The 16,650-nt window shown below is 35.8% G+C and overlaps 1 long non-coding RNA gene across 10 annotated transcripts in view; it reads left to right on the top strand.

Moving 5' to 3' along the window:
- The window catches only part of LOC147343611 (uncharacterized), a 729,471-nt gene extending 713,088 nt beyond the window's left edge, over positions 1-16,383 (top strand). For 8 of the 10 annotated variants that reach the window (XR_015156273.1, XR_015156274.1, XR_015156290.1 and 5 more), the window contains one exon: positions 4,474-16,383. This is a non-coding gene — a long non-coding RNA (uncharacterized LOC147343611). The remainder of the gene's footprint in view (positions 1-4,473) is intronic. The other 2 variants (XR_015156283.1, XR_015156277.1) reach the window with 1 other exon arrangement.
- The last annotated feature ends 267 nt before the right edge of the window (positions 16,384-16,650 follow it).

The raw sequence follows: 16,650 nt of genomic DNA, 5'->3' as shown, positions 1-16,650 counted from the left end.
CTGTTATGTAGTTTTCTTACCCTGTCAGTAGGGAAAATCATGGTCCATTATTTAATCAAAATTATATTTAGGGTACTTCTATGTTAAATAATTAGGTGTGATTCTAGTGTTTTAAAATTGAATAAAACAATTGATCCAAATATTGTATTTCTATTTATTAAAGGATTTCAAGTATTTATTATTAAAAGGAAAATAATAAACTCTTGCACATATTTTTTCAATACTAAATCAATAGGATAGATATTACTGTATGCTAGTCTGTGGTAAATCAAGGAAATGAGTGCTTATAGTTCTTCCTGCAAGTAAGGAACTGGGGCTCAGAGATAATGGCCTTAAAGAAACAGTGACAACAGGGTGATATAAACTAAGAAGAAATAGGAAGAATATAAACTGAAATGTGTTTAAATTTAAAAGTCAGAAATAAAAAACAGAAGGAAGGTAAATATGATTGCAAGTTTTGATCATTTATTATATTAAAACAAATATATTCCTCTTGCCCTGCATGTCTTGTTGTTCAGTTGATCATATTAAGCAAAGGTATGTACATTTGCAAGATATGAATACTCAATACTTAGAAGTCAGTGGCTTGAAAGGGCTTTATAATGACATATACTAGATATTTTTCCATATCATAAATTTAATTTCAAAGGAATATGTTATCTATTCCAAAATTTCAAAGATGAAGTCACCGAAGAGCTGCCTGAATTAGAGGTGAGGTTTCATAAAACATCTGTAAAGCTTGTATCTTTTTTCACTAGTGTCTTTTGAGTTAAGACTTAGGAAGACCAAATTTCAACATTACTTTCTTTTTACTACTTATCCATATGAGGCAGAGAAGCCGTCAAAAAAGGAAAAAAAATCTTTGAGTGATTATTAGAAACATTTCATTTTAAATATCTACATGGTATTTCTCTATCCCAGTCATTTTTTTTCTCTTTCTTCTTGTTGCTCATTTCTGTTTATTTTTCCCTGTTGCACTACTTCTTTTTTATAGGGGTATAATTGACATACAAAAAAGTTATCCATGTTTAGTACATACATCTTGATGGGTCTGAAGTCAACATATACCTATGAAACTGCCACCATAAACAATGCTGTAAATATAACCATCCTTTTAAATAATTACACTTGTGAGTACATATTGCTATCTTCACACATGTCAGTAATGAAACTGGTTTGAAAGTTGTAATTTGTTTAAAAGTTTCAAAATGTCACTCTAAAGACATGAGGCTTGGCTCAATTAAGTCTCGTTTTAACTCCTGAATCTGACATTTGCCACTGTGTAACTGGATAATTTAATTTACTTAAACTACTGAAGTCTGTTTACTCTAAAGTGGAAATAATGACACCTTTTATAGGATTAGTGTGGGGATTAAATTAAAGGCAAATGCTTAACATATAGTAAGAGTTATCGGTTGAATTATATCCCCACAAAATTTCACATGTTGATGTTCTAATCTCCAATACCTCAAAATGTCACCTTATTTGGCAATAGGATCATTAAAGATGTAAGAGTTACCATGATATCATCAAAGTGGACATCAGTCCAGTATGACTGCTCTCCTTATAAAACGGGGGAGACCTGTGCATAGGGACCTGTATGCAAGGAAAGCATCACATGGAAAATGAAGACATGTGATGATTGGCGTGATGCTTCAAATAAGCCAAGAAAGGCTGAAGATTGCCAGCAAACCACCAGAAGCCTGTCAAGGGTCCTGGATTCTCTCTCACAGTCCTCGGAAGGAACCAATGCTGCTGACACCTTGATCTTAGACTTTAGCCTCCAGGGCTGTGAGGCAATACATTTCTGTTGTTTAAGCCACCCAGGTGGTGGTATTGAATACTCTGTTAGACAAACCATACAGTGAAGGGTTTGGGGGCTTCCCAGGTGGCACAGTGGTAAAGAATCTGCCTGCCAGTGCAGGAGATGCAAGAGACATGGGCTCGATCCTTGAGTCGGGAAGATCCCCTGGAGAAGGAAATGGCAAACCACTCCAGTACTCTTGCCTGGAGAATCCCATGGACAGAGGAGCCTGACAGGCTATAGTCCATTGGGTTGCAAAGAGTCAGACGTGACTGAGTGACTGAGCACCCACACACACAGTGAAGGATCAGCAAATCTTCATGTCTGGGAGTTGTTCTACTACTGACCACTAGATAATTCAGACCTTTGAGTTTCATAAAATATCACATAAGATCATCTAATTAGTTTTCAAAAAATCACAAAACTGAGAAATTTATGATTAATGAACAATAAAATTTCTAGTTGCCTTATGTTTCCACATTTTTATATTATTATATCACTTGTATATTATTCCTGGATAGGAAAAGATGTTCCCAGCATCATATTTATGTAAAACAGCAAAGTTTTATTATGTCCTAATGGAAGCCAAAATGATATTCTGTATTTTAACAACAGCTCATTTATTTAAATGTATATTTATAACCAAAGTTACTTGAATTATTATATAAATATCTTCCAAAATATAAATTTAAATATGTGCATTTTAAAGTTATTTCTGAATAATTTCAAGACATATTCTTTGCTTTTTTAAGACACACTATTTTTGGAAAAGTGTAACCTAAAAAAAAAATGTGCATTTTATATCTTTTGCCAACCTTGAGGCTATGAAAAGAAACTCTCATTTAAATTGCAATATTGTGAAACTGGAGGCCTTCAGGCTGAAGAAGGATTCCAAAAAACATTATGGAAAATTCAAGCATTTATTGGCTATGCCAGCTGGGAAGGTTTCTTGATTGAATGGTGTTTGGAAAGCAGCAGAAATGTACTGTCAAATGTATAAAAGTCAACATCTCTCCAAGAGGGAAGACAAGAATGGGATTGGTATTTTATTACATACTTTCCTATGAGGTATTTTAAAGTAGCTGCAACATAGCATTTATATGACCTGAATGCAGGGTAAATTGGTAATTTTCAAGAGGACTCCTCATTGGAAATGACTTCTAAGAGTGAAATCAAGCTAGCATCAAAGCATTTTCTGTCATTATTACTCCCTACTAGCATGGAGAGAAACACACAGCCCAGTTCCCTCAGGAGCTTAACATCTAGCAAGAAATCCACTTTGCCATCATTTGAGTAAATTATGTAATGAGAACAGGCATGTGTCAGGATAATTCATTGTTTGGGGAGATACAGAAAGTAGCAGTAAGATAACCCTCTGTGATATCTTGATTTATAATAAATATACATACGGTCTCGTCCCCATTTCTGGTGTGGAGCTCCTAAAGTCTTTGGAATTTCTTCAGTGATAGGAGACATAATGGTATTTTTGTTTCTTTAATGAGGTGACTTTTGGAAAGCCCCTAACCAAGTTTTCCAGGAGACTAAGTGGGTAAAGAATCCACCTGCAATGGAGGAGACACGGGTTGGATCCCTGGGTCAGGAAGATCCCCTGGAGGAGGGTATGACAACCCACTCCAGTATTCTTTTTCTTGGAGAAGCCCTTGGACAGAGGAACCTGGTGGGCTACAGTCCATTGGGGTCACAAAGAGTCAGACATGACTGAAGCAACTGAGCACAACCAGGTGGTTAGAGGGTTGGCACCTCCAGTCTCAGTCCTGCCCCCAGCCTCTAGGTATAGAGAGGAGCTGGAGGTTGAATTGATTGCCATGGACCAATGATTTAATGGTTCATGCCCATGAAACGAAGTCTCCACAAAAACCCAAAAGGAGAGGGTGCAGAGAGCTTCCAGTTGGTGAACACATGGAGGGTCTGAGAGAATGGCCCATCCAGAGAGCATGGGAGCTCTGCGCCTGATGATGGTTTCCGAGAAGCACTGGGTGGTGTATGAGGAAGTCCACCCCGCCCCCCCTCACACACACTGGAATTGGGTCCAGGAACCCTAAAGTACCCTTGTTATTTGGAAACTAAATGTGAGGACAGTAGGGACCTGATAATCATTCATTAATTCATTTTAAAAATATGCACTGAGACTTGTCCAATGAAAAGCACAGATGAGTACACGATTATGAATAAAGAAAATAAAAGTGTCTGCTTCCATAAGATGCATCTGCTATGAAAGACAAGTGATAAAACATTATATAATCTACAAATTCTGGAATTCTGTAAAGGAAGCAAAGTAGATATATTAATAGTGAATATTGAGGGCCTGAAAGAAGGGAAAGAGTTGTTTTGATTTTTGGTCAAAAGTCTCAAACGGAGAGTAATATTGAGATTGGGACCTGAACCAATGAAGAGACAGGACTTGAAAACAGCAGCTGAGGAGTGTTCCAAATCTCTGAAGAAAACCTGTAGAAATCCTAAGATGGGAAAGAACTTGCTGTGTTTTCTGAGAAGAGGGCAGTAAATTAGAGATTCAGTAGGTTCCAAAGCACAGAAGTCGGCATTACAGGGCATGATAGGATTTTAACTTTAAAGTATTGAAATGAGATTGAAAGTTTTACAGCAGGAAGATTTTTTTAAGCCTATTAGTTGTCTTTTTTTTTATTTAGGTCGTGTGTGGAGATTCCTTCAAAGGAAGACTTGAGATTCAGTGGGAGATGGGTGAGTAGACTACCACAGAGGTGGAAGACCAGTGATAATTATTTGAACCTGGGTGATCAGGTGAAAATACTGGAAACATTAAGGTGTTCATGCAGGTGAAATAAACAAAAACATTTAGAAGTGGTTTGGGGGAATGAGCACACGCCCTAAGAGTAGTCATTCAAAAATCAGGGAGAAACATTAGCCAATATGAATACAATTTCAGCTCAAGAGTGCTTGTCCTGTACTATTAATACATGTTTAAAATACAAGGGTGTTGCAAGTGGAATCTGAGTTTTGGTAGTCTTTCTGATAATTAAAGGAGTTAAGCCATTCCATTTGTTAGGCAGCCATTATACTTAGAGCATACACCTATGGTTTTCATCTCTTCTCATTTTCAGTCCAGTTCTCACCAGAGTTTAACAAAGTTAGCTGATGGAAAAGTGAAGTTCTGACAATTACCATCTTCAGTCTTGATAATTTACTTCTTGTAAAAATTGTTAGTTGTGTTTCTAAGATCTCTCTGCTGTTTGTTTGTTTTTAGTTTTATTTAGTTGCATTTGAATTATGTATGACTGGGTTATCTAAGCAAATTTAGTTACTTGAAAACCAAAATTCTTTTTAAGGTGCTTTACATACCTATAAACAGAACATGGAACCAATATTCCAAGTAAGACTAATGGCAAAAACTGGTATAAGGATTCTAGGAAATACCACCAGTGCCTTCTCTCAAAGAGTGTATGAGCATGGATGTCCTTTTTAATTTTGATGGGATTCAGACACCTTGACAATTATCTAGAATGGATTTATAGAAAATATTGTGCAGAATACATATAAAATTCAAGACGACTAATATGACCGTTTCTTTTGAAAATATGGGGAACTATAAAGATTGAGTATTGTGGTTGTGTTCTCACATTGATTTCCTGATGGCTTAGCTTTTAAAAATATTGCCTTCAACCAGGGTTTAGAAAATCTTTGCTTTTTGTTGCTTTGTACTTTTTAAAAACTACTTTATCAGCCACAGAATTGCTCCTTTTGTGTGAAGAGTGAGCTTCTGTGTTGTTACTTGGCAAATGGTTTCCATTTTCCTTCTATTATTAATCAGGAGATGTTAGGGTGCTGGGGAATTCGTGGTAAAAACATTAGATCTTCATCAAATATTTACCGAGTGCCCACTTGATTTCAAAGTAGCACAGGATTTCTTTGGGATTCTGCTCTGGGAATTACTGAAAATATGGTAAATAATGGTGTCTAATTCAGAATTATTGTGATGATTGTATGGAATAATATGTATTAGGGGACTTATTTAGCATGATCATTTGCTATTTGTAATTGTTCAACAAAGATAAACATAAAATAATTAAAAGCTACTTTGGTTGTTACAATATTACACAGATTAAAAAATTCACAATCCTTTGGGTGACAAGGTAGAAAAAAAAAAAAAATAGGAAAAAAATCTGAAGGACTCTTGGCCAAAAGATGATCAAGTTCTTACTAAAGAAATGTTTGTGAAGTTGGATAGGAGAATTAGCAGATTGTGTGACTGCCTGGAGGGTGTGAAATGAAGAAATGGGATGAAAACGGGATCCCAGAGTGGTCTGGATTGCTTGGTGGATGGTGCTGCCCCTTCTGTGTTGGGTTGAAAACACGAGTTTAACAAAGTTTTGCTTTCAGTGACACTACAGGTACGCTTCAATGACAGCATCAGCAAAGACTTCATTCTGTTTTTTTTTTTAATTTTTTAAATTTTATTTTATTTAACTTTACAATATTGTATTGGTTTTGCCATATATCAAAATGAATCTGCCACAGGTGTACATGTGTTCTTCACAGCTTTTTCTATGAAGACCCAAGGTGAGTACAAGCAATCATTTATGAGTATCTGTCATTTATTGACCTTTTTAAAAGTGCATGTTCTAGCATTTTTTCAGGTACCAGTTTTGCATTTGCTTCTTTTTTTCATGTTTACATGTTAAACCTGCTTGTAATAATTGGTAATATTAAGTAATCATATGAAGCTTGTGATGACCGTCAATGTTTGGAGGATTGGAAAAACAATCTGTGATTTTATTGGAGGATAGGATAAAGAAAGAGAAGAGAGGCCTTTATTGACTGTCCTGTAAACTTAAAACTGCTGTCTACTTACCATGTGAAAAATTAATCATATAATTTTTTAAAGACACAATATTGAAAAAAAGTATTTTAACTAGAGTAACTTTTTAATGAAAACTGATGTCTGCACATATTCTAGTAGAAAGTGAATGTATATTAGTCAACAGTAATTTAATTTTCAAAAATATAATTTCTCATTGTTTCCATACGGTATAAAAAGACTTTCTTCTTTGAAATTGTCTCTTATATGACTAAGTAACTGATAAGATTCACAATTTAGGTTCTACTGGAGAAATTAGCAAAATGCTGTTATTGAAATCATGTCTTAATAGAACTTCTGAGTTCTGAGTCCCTATTTCTTCTCGGTCCTTCTTCTTACCCTGTTTCTTGGTTTCTGTCTCTCCCTCTCTCCTCAAATATTGAGTCATAGTCCAGATAAAACAACTTAAATATAAAGAAAATACAGTTCCCCTGATAAAAAGATGTCAAAATCTCACCCATAATTAACATTTGTCTCTTTGTCACAGGTCCTAGGAGGAAAGTTAGGTAAAAATCACAGGATTGGGGATAAATAGAAAAAATTGTCCAGTAATCACTGGGGTTGGTTGCTCACAATCAGCACTCAACAAAACATAGTCAAAGTGGGTAAAATAGAGAAATATAAAGTAATATTTTATGGTTTGTGTTCTCACATTGATTTCCTCATGGGTTGGCTTTTAAAACCATTGTTTCAACCAGCATTTAGAACAGCTTTGCTTTTTGTTTCTGCCTACCTTTTTAAAAACTACTTTATTAGCCATAAAATTATGGCACAGGATTTATTTGGGATTCTGGCTCTGACATTTTCTGCAAATGTGGTAAATAGTGGTGTCTAACAGAATTATTGTGACAATCGCATGCAATATTTAAAAACTACTTAGGTTGTTACAATATTACAATAATTTAAAACTTCACAATCTTTGGGTGACAAGGTAGAAAATAAAGGATAGGAAAGGAATATGAAAGAGTCTTGGCCAAGTGATGATCAAGTTCTAACTAGAGAAATATTTGTGATATTGGGCTTTAGAATGACCAGATGATGTGTTTATCTGCAGTGTCTGAGATGAGGAAATCGGTTGCAAACAAGGAGATCCTAGAGTCTGTCTGGATTACTTGGTGAATAATGCTGCTCGTTCTGTGTTGAGTTGGAAAAATGAACTTTAACAAAGTTTTGCTTTCAGAGACACTACAGGTAAGTTTTCATGGAGCCATCTGCAAATACTTCATTCCTCACACCTTTTTGTCTGAAGACCCAAGGTGAGTACAAGCAGCCATCCAAGACTGTCTGTCATTTATTGACCTTTATCAAAGTGCGTGTTCTATAAAACTATAACATCTTTTAGACGCTGCTGTTCTGTTTAGTTGTTATGTTCATATTTACATTAAACCTGTAATAATTGGTAATATTAGATGATTTATGAAGTTTGTGATGATTATCAATGTTTGGAGGATTGGAAAAATAATCTGTGATTTTGTTGGGGAATAAAAGAAAGGAATTAAAGAGAGGAGAAGCATTTATTGATTGTTCTATGAACTTAAATAGCTGTGTACTCTCCATGTAAAAAAAATTAAATCGTACATTTTTTCAGTTAAAGACATGAAATGGAAAAAGGGATGTTAGCTAGTTACTTTTTAGTGAAAGCTGGTATCTAGAGATATGCTAGGAGAAGTTGGAGGCATATTAGTGAAGAGTCATTTAATTTTCATAAATGAGTTTTCTTAGTATTGTTTCCAGATGGTTTAAGTAGATTTTAATCTTTGAAATTATCTCTAATATGACTAAGTAACTGGTGTGAGTCACAGTTCAGTTTCTGCAGAAAGGAGCAAATAAATATTACTGAAATCATATATTCCTAGAACTTCTATGAGTTCTAAATCTCTATATCTCTCCTGTCCTTCACCATCCCTTTTTTCTCGGTTTCTGTCTCTTCTGAATTACTGGACCATAGTTCAGACAGTTGCATGGAGTGATATGTTTAGGGGACTTATTTGGCATGATCATTTGCTATTTGTAATCATTCAACAAAGCATAACATAGAAAACTTAAAAGTTACTTTGATGTTATAATATGACAAAGATTAGGAAATATCATAATCCTTTTGGTGACAAAGTAGAAAATAAAAGATATGAGAAGAGTTTGAAAGACTCTTGGCCAGGAGATGATCAAGTTCTAACTAGAAAAATGCTTATAAAGTTGGGCAATAGCAATACCAGATGGTGTGACTGTCTGGAGGGTGTGAAATAAAGAAAAGGGAATGAAAACGGGGGATCCCATAGCCTGTCTGGATTACGTGGTGGATGGTGCTGTCCCTTCTGTGTTGGGTTGGAAACATGAGTTTAACAAAGTTTTACTTTCAGTGACACTGCAGGTAAGTTTCAATGGCAGCATCAGCAAAGGCTTGATTCCTCATGCCTTTTCCTCTGGAGACCCAAGATGAGTTCAAGTCGTCATCTATGACGTATTTCATTTATCGGCTTTTATTAAAGTGCATGTTCTATAAACTATAACATCTTTTACTTGACAGTTTTGTGTTTGCTTGTTTTGTACATATTAAATTGTAACAATTGGTAATGTTAAGTGATCATATGAAGCTTCTGATGAATGTCAGTGTTTACAGGATTGGAAAATAATCTGTGATCTTATTGATGGAAAGAGAAAGAAAGAGAAGAGAGGCCTTTGTTGACTGTCCTATAACCTTGAAACAGCTGTCTACTTTCCATGTGAAAAAATTAAATCATGCAGTTTTTCAGTTGAAAGACATCATATTGAAAAGAGGATTGTTAACTAGTTACATTTTGGTGAAAGTTGATGTCTGAAGATATACTAGTAGAAGCTGAAGGTATACTGCTGCTGCTAAGTCACTTCAGTCGTGTCCGACTCTGTGCGACCCCAGAGACGGCAGCCCACCAGGCTCCCCCGTCCCTGGGATTCTCCAGGCAAGAACACTGGAGTGGGTTGCCATTTCCTTCTCCAGTGCATGAAAGGGAAAAGTGAAAGTGAAGTCGCTCAGTCGTGTCTGACTCCTAGCGACCCCATGGACTGCAGCCTATCAGGCTCCTCAGTCCATGGGATTTTCCAGGCAAGAGTACTGGAGTAGGGTGCCATTGCCTTCTAGTGAAGAGTAATTTAATTTTCCTAAATAGGTTTACTTATTGTTTCCAGATGGTGCAAATAGATTTTCTCTTTGAAATCATCTCTTATATGACTGAGTAACTGGTAAGAGTCACAAATTCGGTTCTGCTGCAAAAATTAGAAATGAAATATTATTGAAATCACATCTTCTTAGTTTAGTGAGTTCTAAATCCCTATTTCTTCTCTGTCCTTCTCCATCCCCGTTTCTCAGTTTGTGTTTCTTCCTCTCTCCTCAATTATTGGGCCAAAGTTCAGATAAAATAACTTAAATAAAAAGAAAATACAGCTCCTTTAATAAAGAGTTGTCAAGATCACATCCACAATTCCATTCCTCCCTTTGTCACAGGGATCAGTGACAAGACCAGGTAAAAATCAGGATTGGCGATTAAAAAAAAAAAAAAAAAAAAAGACCACTAATCACTGGGGTCTTTTGCACACAATTAGCACTCAGCACAAGTTAGTCAAAGCAGGAAAATAAAGAAATACAAAGTAGTTTTTTATGGTTTGTGTTCTCACATTGGTTTCCTCATGGCCTGGTTTTTAAAACTGTTGCCTTCAACCGGTGTTGAGAATAGCTTTGCTTTTTGTTTCCTTCTACTTTAAAAAAAAAACTATTTTATGAGATAAAATTGCTTCTGTGATTCCTTATAGATATTTTGGATGAAAAGTGAACTCTCATGTTGATTATTACTTGCCAAATGCCTTCCCTTCTCCTTACTTCATTATTCAGGAGGTGTTGGGTGCTATGGAGTTCATGATAAAGACATTTGACTTTCATCAAATATTAACCAATTGCCTACTTGATTTCAAAGTGGCACAGGGTTACTTTGTGGTTCTGGCTCTCGCATGTCCTGCAAATGTGGTAAATAATGATGTCTAACTCAGAATTATTGTGAAAATTGCATGGAGTAGTATGGGTTTGGGGACTTAGTTAGAATGGTCGTTTGCTATTAGTAATTATTCAACAAAGTATAACAGAAAATTTAAAAATTAACTTTGGTTGTTATAATATTACAAAGATTGAAAAACAATCACAATCCTTTTGGTGAGTAGGTAGAAAATAAAGGATCTGGATCAGTCTGTCTGGATTACTTGGTGGATGGTGCTGCCCCTTCTGTGTTGGTTGAAATATGAACTTTAACAAAGTTTACTTTCAGTGACACTGCAGGTAGGTTTTCATGGAGGCATCTGCAAAGATGTCATTCCTCACACCTTTTCCTCCGAAGACCAGAGGTGAGTACCAGCAGTCATCCATGACTATGTCATTTATTGGCCTTCTTCTATAAAATATAACAACTTTTAGGTACCAGTTTTGTGTTTGCTGGTTTTGTTCATGTTTCCATATTAAAGTTGCTGTGATAATTGGTAATATTAAGTGATCATATGAAGCTTGTGATGGTTGTCAGTGTTTGGAAGATTGGAAAAATAATCTGTGATTTTACTGAGGGTAGGAGATAGGCAATAAAGAGAGGAGAAGCATTCATTGACTATTCCATGAACTTGAACAGCTGTTGACTCTCCATGTGAAAAAATTAAATCATACAGTTTTTCAGCTTAAAGACATAATATTGGAAAGAAGGATTTTAACTAGAGTAACTTTTTAGTGAAAGTTGGTGTCCTCAGATATTCTAGTAGAAGTTCAATGTATATTAGTCAACAGTAATCCAGTTTTCATAAATAGTTTTTCTTATTGTTTCCATATGGTATAAAAAAGACTTTCTTCTTTGAAATTATTTCTTATATGACTAAGTAACTGGTAAGATTTACAGTTTAGATTCTGCTGCAGAAATTAATGAAGAGATGTTATTCAAATCACATCTTAATAGAACTTCTATGAGTTCTAAATCCCTATTTCTTCTCTACCCTTCTCCACCTCTTTTTTCCCAGTTCCTGTCTCTCCCTCTCTCTGGAAATACTGGGCCAAATTTCAGAAAAAATAAATACAAAGAAAATGCAGCTTCTTAATAAAGAGATGTCAAAATCCCATTCATAATTCCACTGGTCTGTCATGGGCCCCAGTGGCAAAGCCAGGTAAAAAAATCACAGGATTGGAGATAAATAAAATATGACTGCTAATCACTGGGTTTGTGGCACACAATTAGTGCTCAACACAGGTTAGTTCACGTGTGGAAAACAGGGAAATAAAAAGATAGTGTTTTATGTTTCATGTTCTCACATTGATTTCCTGATGGCTTGGCTTTTAAAACCATTGCTTTCAACCGGAGTTGAGAGTATCTTTGCTTGTTTCTTTCTACTGTATTAAAAGCTACTTTATCAGCCATAAAATTGCTCGTGCAAATCCTTATAGATATTTTAGGTGAAAGTGAACTTCTGTGTTGATTGTTACTTGGCAAATGCCTTCCCTTCTCCTTGTCTTTAATCAGGAGGTGTTAGAGTGCTGGGGAGTTCATGACAAGACATTGGACCTTCATCAAGTACTTACCAAGAGTCTGCTTGATTTCAAAGTGGCTCATGGTTTCTTTGGGTTCTGGCTCTGGCATTTTCTGTAAATATGGTAAATAACGATGCCTAACTCAGAATTATTATGACAATTGCATGGAGTAATATGTGTTTGGGGACTTATTTAACGTGGTTATTTGCTATTTGTAATCATTCAATAAAGCGTAACATAGAAAAATACAATATCACAATCCTTTTAGTGACAAGGTAGAAAATAACGAGTCACAGAGTTTTTGCCAGGAGATAATCAAGTTCTAACCAGAGAAATGTTTGTGAAGTTGGGCAGTAGAATTACCAGATAGTCTGACTGTCTGGAGGATGTGAGATGAAGAAACAGGATGAAAATGGGATCCCAGAGTACAACAGTCATCTATGACTGTCATTTATTGACTTTTATTAATGTCCATGTTCTATAAACAAAACATCTTTTCAGTACTATTTTTTCCCTATTGTGTTCATGTTCATATTAACCTGCCTGTAATACTTGGTAATATTAAGCAATCATATGAAATTTGTAAAGATTGTCAATGTTTGGTGGATTGCAAAATTAATCTGCGATTTTATTGGGAAATGAGAGCAAGCAAAGAGAGGAGAGGTATTTATTGAGTGTCATATAACTTGAAACAATGGCTCTCCATGTATAAAATTAAATCATACAATTTTTCAGTTTGAAGACATAATGTTGAAAGGAAGGATTTTAACTAGAATTACCTTTTAGTGAAAGCTGGTGTATGCAGATACGCTAGTAAAAGTATAGTAGTCAAGAATAATCTAATTTCCATAAATAGGTTTCCTGATTATTGTTTCCAGATGGTATAAATAGATTTTCTTCTTTGAAATTATCTCTTATATGACTAAGTAACTGCTAATATTCACAGTTTCGTTTCTGCTGCAGAAATTAACAAAGTGATGTTATTGAACATGTCTTAATAGAACTTCTATGAGTTCTGAATCCCTATTTCTTCTCTGTTCTTCTCCATCTGTGTTTCTGACTCTCCCTCTCTCTGGAAATATTGAGCTAAAATTCTGGTAAAAAAAAAAAAAAACTTGAATGCAAAGAAAATACAGCTCCTTTAATTAAGCGATGCGAAGATCATATCTATAATCCATTTGCCTATAGGGCCCATTGGGCAAGGCCAGGTAACATAGAATTGGAGATAAATTTAAAAATGGCCTCTAATCATTAGGCTTGTTGCCCACAGTCAGCAGGCAACACAGTTAGATAAAGTGGGGAAAATAGGAGAGGGGGTCACAAACCACTCCAAGGAGAGGTCTTCAAAGGAGGCTCCCTAGTATGTCCTGTGGTCTCTGTTTCAGCAAGGGACAAGACAGACTAAGTGGGAAGTCATCATCTGCTTCTCAGAGCCTCCAGCAGGGTCTATCTGAACCAACTCTCTGCAGATGGAGTTGGAAACTCAGCAAAGAGCCTCTAAGTTTCTTGGCTTTTTAAGGAGTCTGTCAGTGGAGTATAATGGTTATGCTGCAGGTAGTCTTGTCTATCAGTTGCTCCTTCTGTTCCAGCAACTCATGTTGCCAAATAAATTTCTTATCTAAAGTAATGCTCTTGGTTTATCACTCTGAGACACTCACAGTCCTACAGCACATGTACTAATCTGTATTTAGTACCGGTTCCCTTTTGGTTATAACATGAGTTAGGTTAAATAAAATGTCTTGGTCTTACTTTCTTCTTTAGGATAAGTCAGCAAAGGTTTTCTATGAAGTACTATCTGAAGATGCTCCACCTGTGGGTGCAAAATGCTCCACAAACACTGTGGTCTTAGGGATTCACACTGCACGTGGTGTTCTAAAGGCTCTGTGAGGATCGTCAAAAACAGTATTAAAAAAAGGAGAAAGCTTAGCTTGTTCAGCTTGGTTTTTTCAAACCATTTAATGACATCCCATCTTTTTATCTACTATCGCAGAAACACTGAGATAGAAGATCACTGAAAATACCTTTTAGAGGTAAATGTTTATGAGAGTTTTTCCAAGTCCTCTACAGAAACAAGGTATGCTTTAGTGAAGACTCTTTATTGCAACAAACAAGAATCTAGCCCAATTAACTTAAAAAGAAAAGAAAATTCAGTAGATTACTTGAATTTGGGGTGAAAATAAAGAGAAAGAATGTTGCAGAGTCTCAGGAATAAAATAAACCCTTGAATAAGCACTAGAAACCCTAAAATAAGCACTTGAATAAGAACAAAGTTCTATCTCCATCTTCTACCTCTCATTTCTTCTTCATGCACGCCTAAGCCTGGCATTATCTTCTTTCTTAGTCCACATGATTGAAAGCTTGATTACAACAAATTCCAAGTTTACGTGTTCCCATTCAGTCTCCTGGAGAAACCCTCCATAAATTTTTTCTGGCTCCATAATGACATTTTTGTGAAGAGAGCTGATTGCCCAGCTTGAGTCAAGGACCCATCCCTGGGCATATTGCCTGTTATAAGATAAATAAGGTCCTCTTATAAAAACATAAAAACATGTATTGTAACATATTTGTAACATTTTTACTATGTTATTTTATTATATATATATTCATATGATCATATTATATATATATTTATTATGTTATAAAACATTATTTTGACATGTAAATAGAGCAAGGAAAAGTAAGGTGATTCCCAGAAATGGGGTAGCGAACTGGACACAGAACACAATAGCTGTAAGCATTTGTTCAGTTCATGGTGTTCTCACGACAAGAATACTGAAGTGGTTTGCCATTGCATCCAGTAGTCATGTATGGATGTGAGAGTTGGGCTATAAAGAAAGCTGAGCGCCAAAGAATTGATGCTTTTGAACTGTGGTGTTGGAGAAGACTCCTGAGAGTCCCTTGGACTGCAAGGAGATCCAGCCAGACCATCCTAAAGGAGATCAGTCCTGGGTGTTCATTGGAGGGACTGATGCTGAAGCTGAAGCTCCAATACTTTGGCCACCTGATGTGAAGAACTGACTCATTGGAGAAGACCCTGATGCTGGGAAAGATTGAAGGCGGGAGGACAAGTGGACAGTGGAGGATGAGATGGTTGGATGGCATCACCAATTTGATGAACGTGAGTTTGAGCAAGCTCCAGCAGTTGGTGATAAACAGGGAAGCCTGGTGTGCTGCAGTCCATGGGGTCACAAAGAGTTGGACATGACTGAACTGAACTGCATACACATAAACAGTGATCAATGATATTAATTGTTTAATTTGCTATTTTTGCTGTGCATGCAATCTTCCCTTCTGGATATTCTGTGCTTCATTGCTGACCCAGTCGATTTCCTAGAAATCTAAATCTTGTGAGATTTGTTTCTGCCTTGCTTTTGCCAGCTAACTTTGTTCTAAAGTATAAACTACAACTTTGTCTCAGAACACCATCATAATTTCTGGGGCCAACTACTTAAGTGCTATAAAGAAAGGTCCAGACCCCTGAATTGATTACATGCTTTTTCCTATTTTAGTTTACTCTTAAAAATATCACTGTTTATTCCTGCTTGGATTTCCATGAGAATAAATATCTATTTTCTTTCTTGTCAAATTTCCTGAATACCTTCTTTGGCTCCACACTCATTGATTCTGTCCCCTAAGAGAGCAAATTTTAAATTTATCATCTAAATTCTGACATATGAGAGTAAAAGTGTGCGTTATTAACTAATAATTATGCCAGGACTACAGACATATAGTGAATCTGTCCTAAGAAAAAGAGGTTGAATGATTACTTTTATGGACTTTAACTCTACAGAGTATTGCTATCTATTCAGTCTTTCACTAGACCTTCTGTTCCAGTCAATATCTGTACAATCTTTGACTAGAACTTCTGTTGTTAACAGTCATTTAAAATTTTATAACACTAATTATAATAACTGCATTTATTGACTTATAAGACATATAAAGGATTATGCTAATCCTATATATGCAATTGATTTATCCTCATGTGAAATACTACTAAATGTTTACTATAATTGTGGCTGTTTTTATATATGAAATAGTATTGCTTAGAAGTTAGTTCTTTGGTGCCAAGTTTATTCCTATAGTTTGTGGTGTTGATGTTTAATGGATTTTGAAGAAATTGAGAGAATTTTAGGTTGGATTATTTCTGAGACATATTCTCTCCCTCTAATGAGATAAATAAAATGGTTCCTAACTTGGAAACCAATTGTGCAACTTGCTTGGATAGATAAGAGAGTAGGTAAGAACCCCCAAGTGGGTGGTAAAACTCATGTGGCAGACACCGTCTCAAGGGAAAGTAATTCAATAGTTTTATCAAGGATAGCAAGAAATGGTGTGGACCATATGACCAGGGCCAGAAAAAAAGATTATGCTGGCTACACCAACGTGAAAGTCCATAGGCGGTACTTGAAGCTGAAGGAAGAAGAAACAGGGACTGCAGAGACAAAATAAAACACTGCCTCAGTTGAG

Source organism: Bos grunniens, chromosome 27 (genome assembly GCF_055505025.1).
Source record: "Bos grunniens cultivar Pamir isolate PY7600 chromosome 27, Bosgru_T2T1.0, whole genome shotgun sequence".
Lineage (NCBI taxonomy): Eukaryota > Metazoa > Chordata > Mammalia > Artiodactyla > Bovidae > Bos > Bos grunniens.
This window is presented reverse-complemented; position numbering and strand designations above follow the sequence as displayed.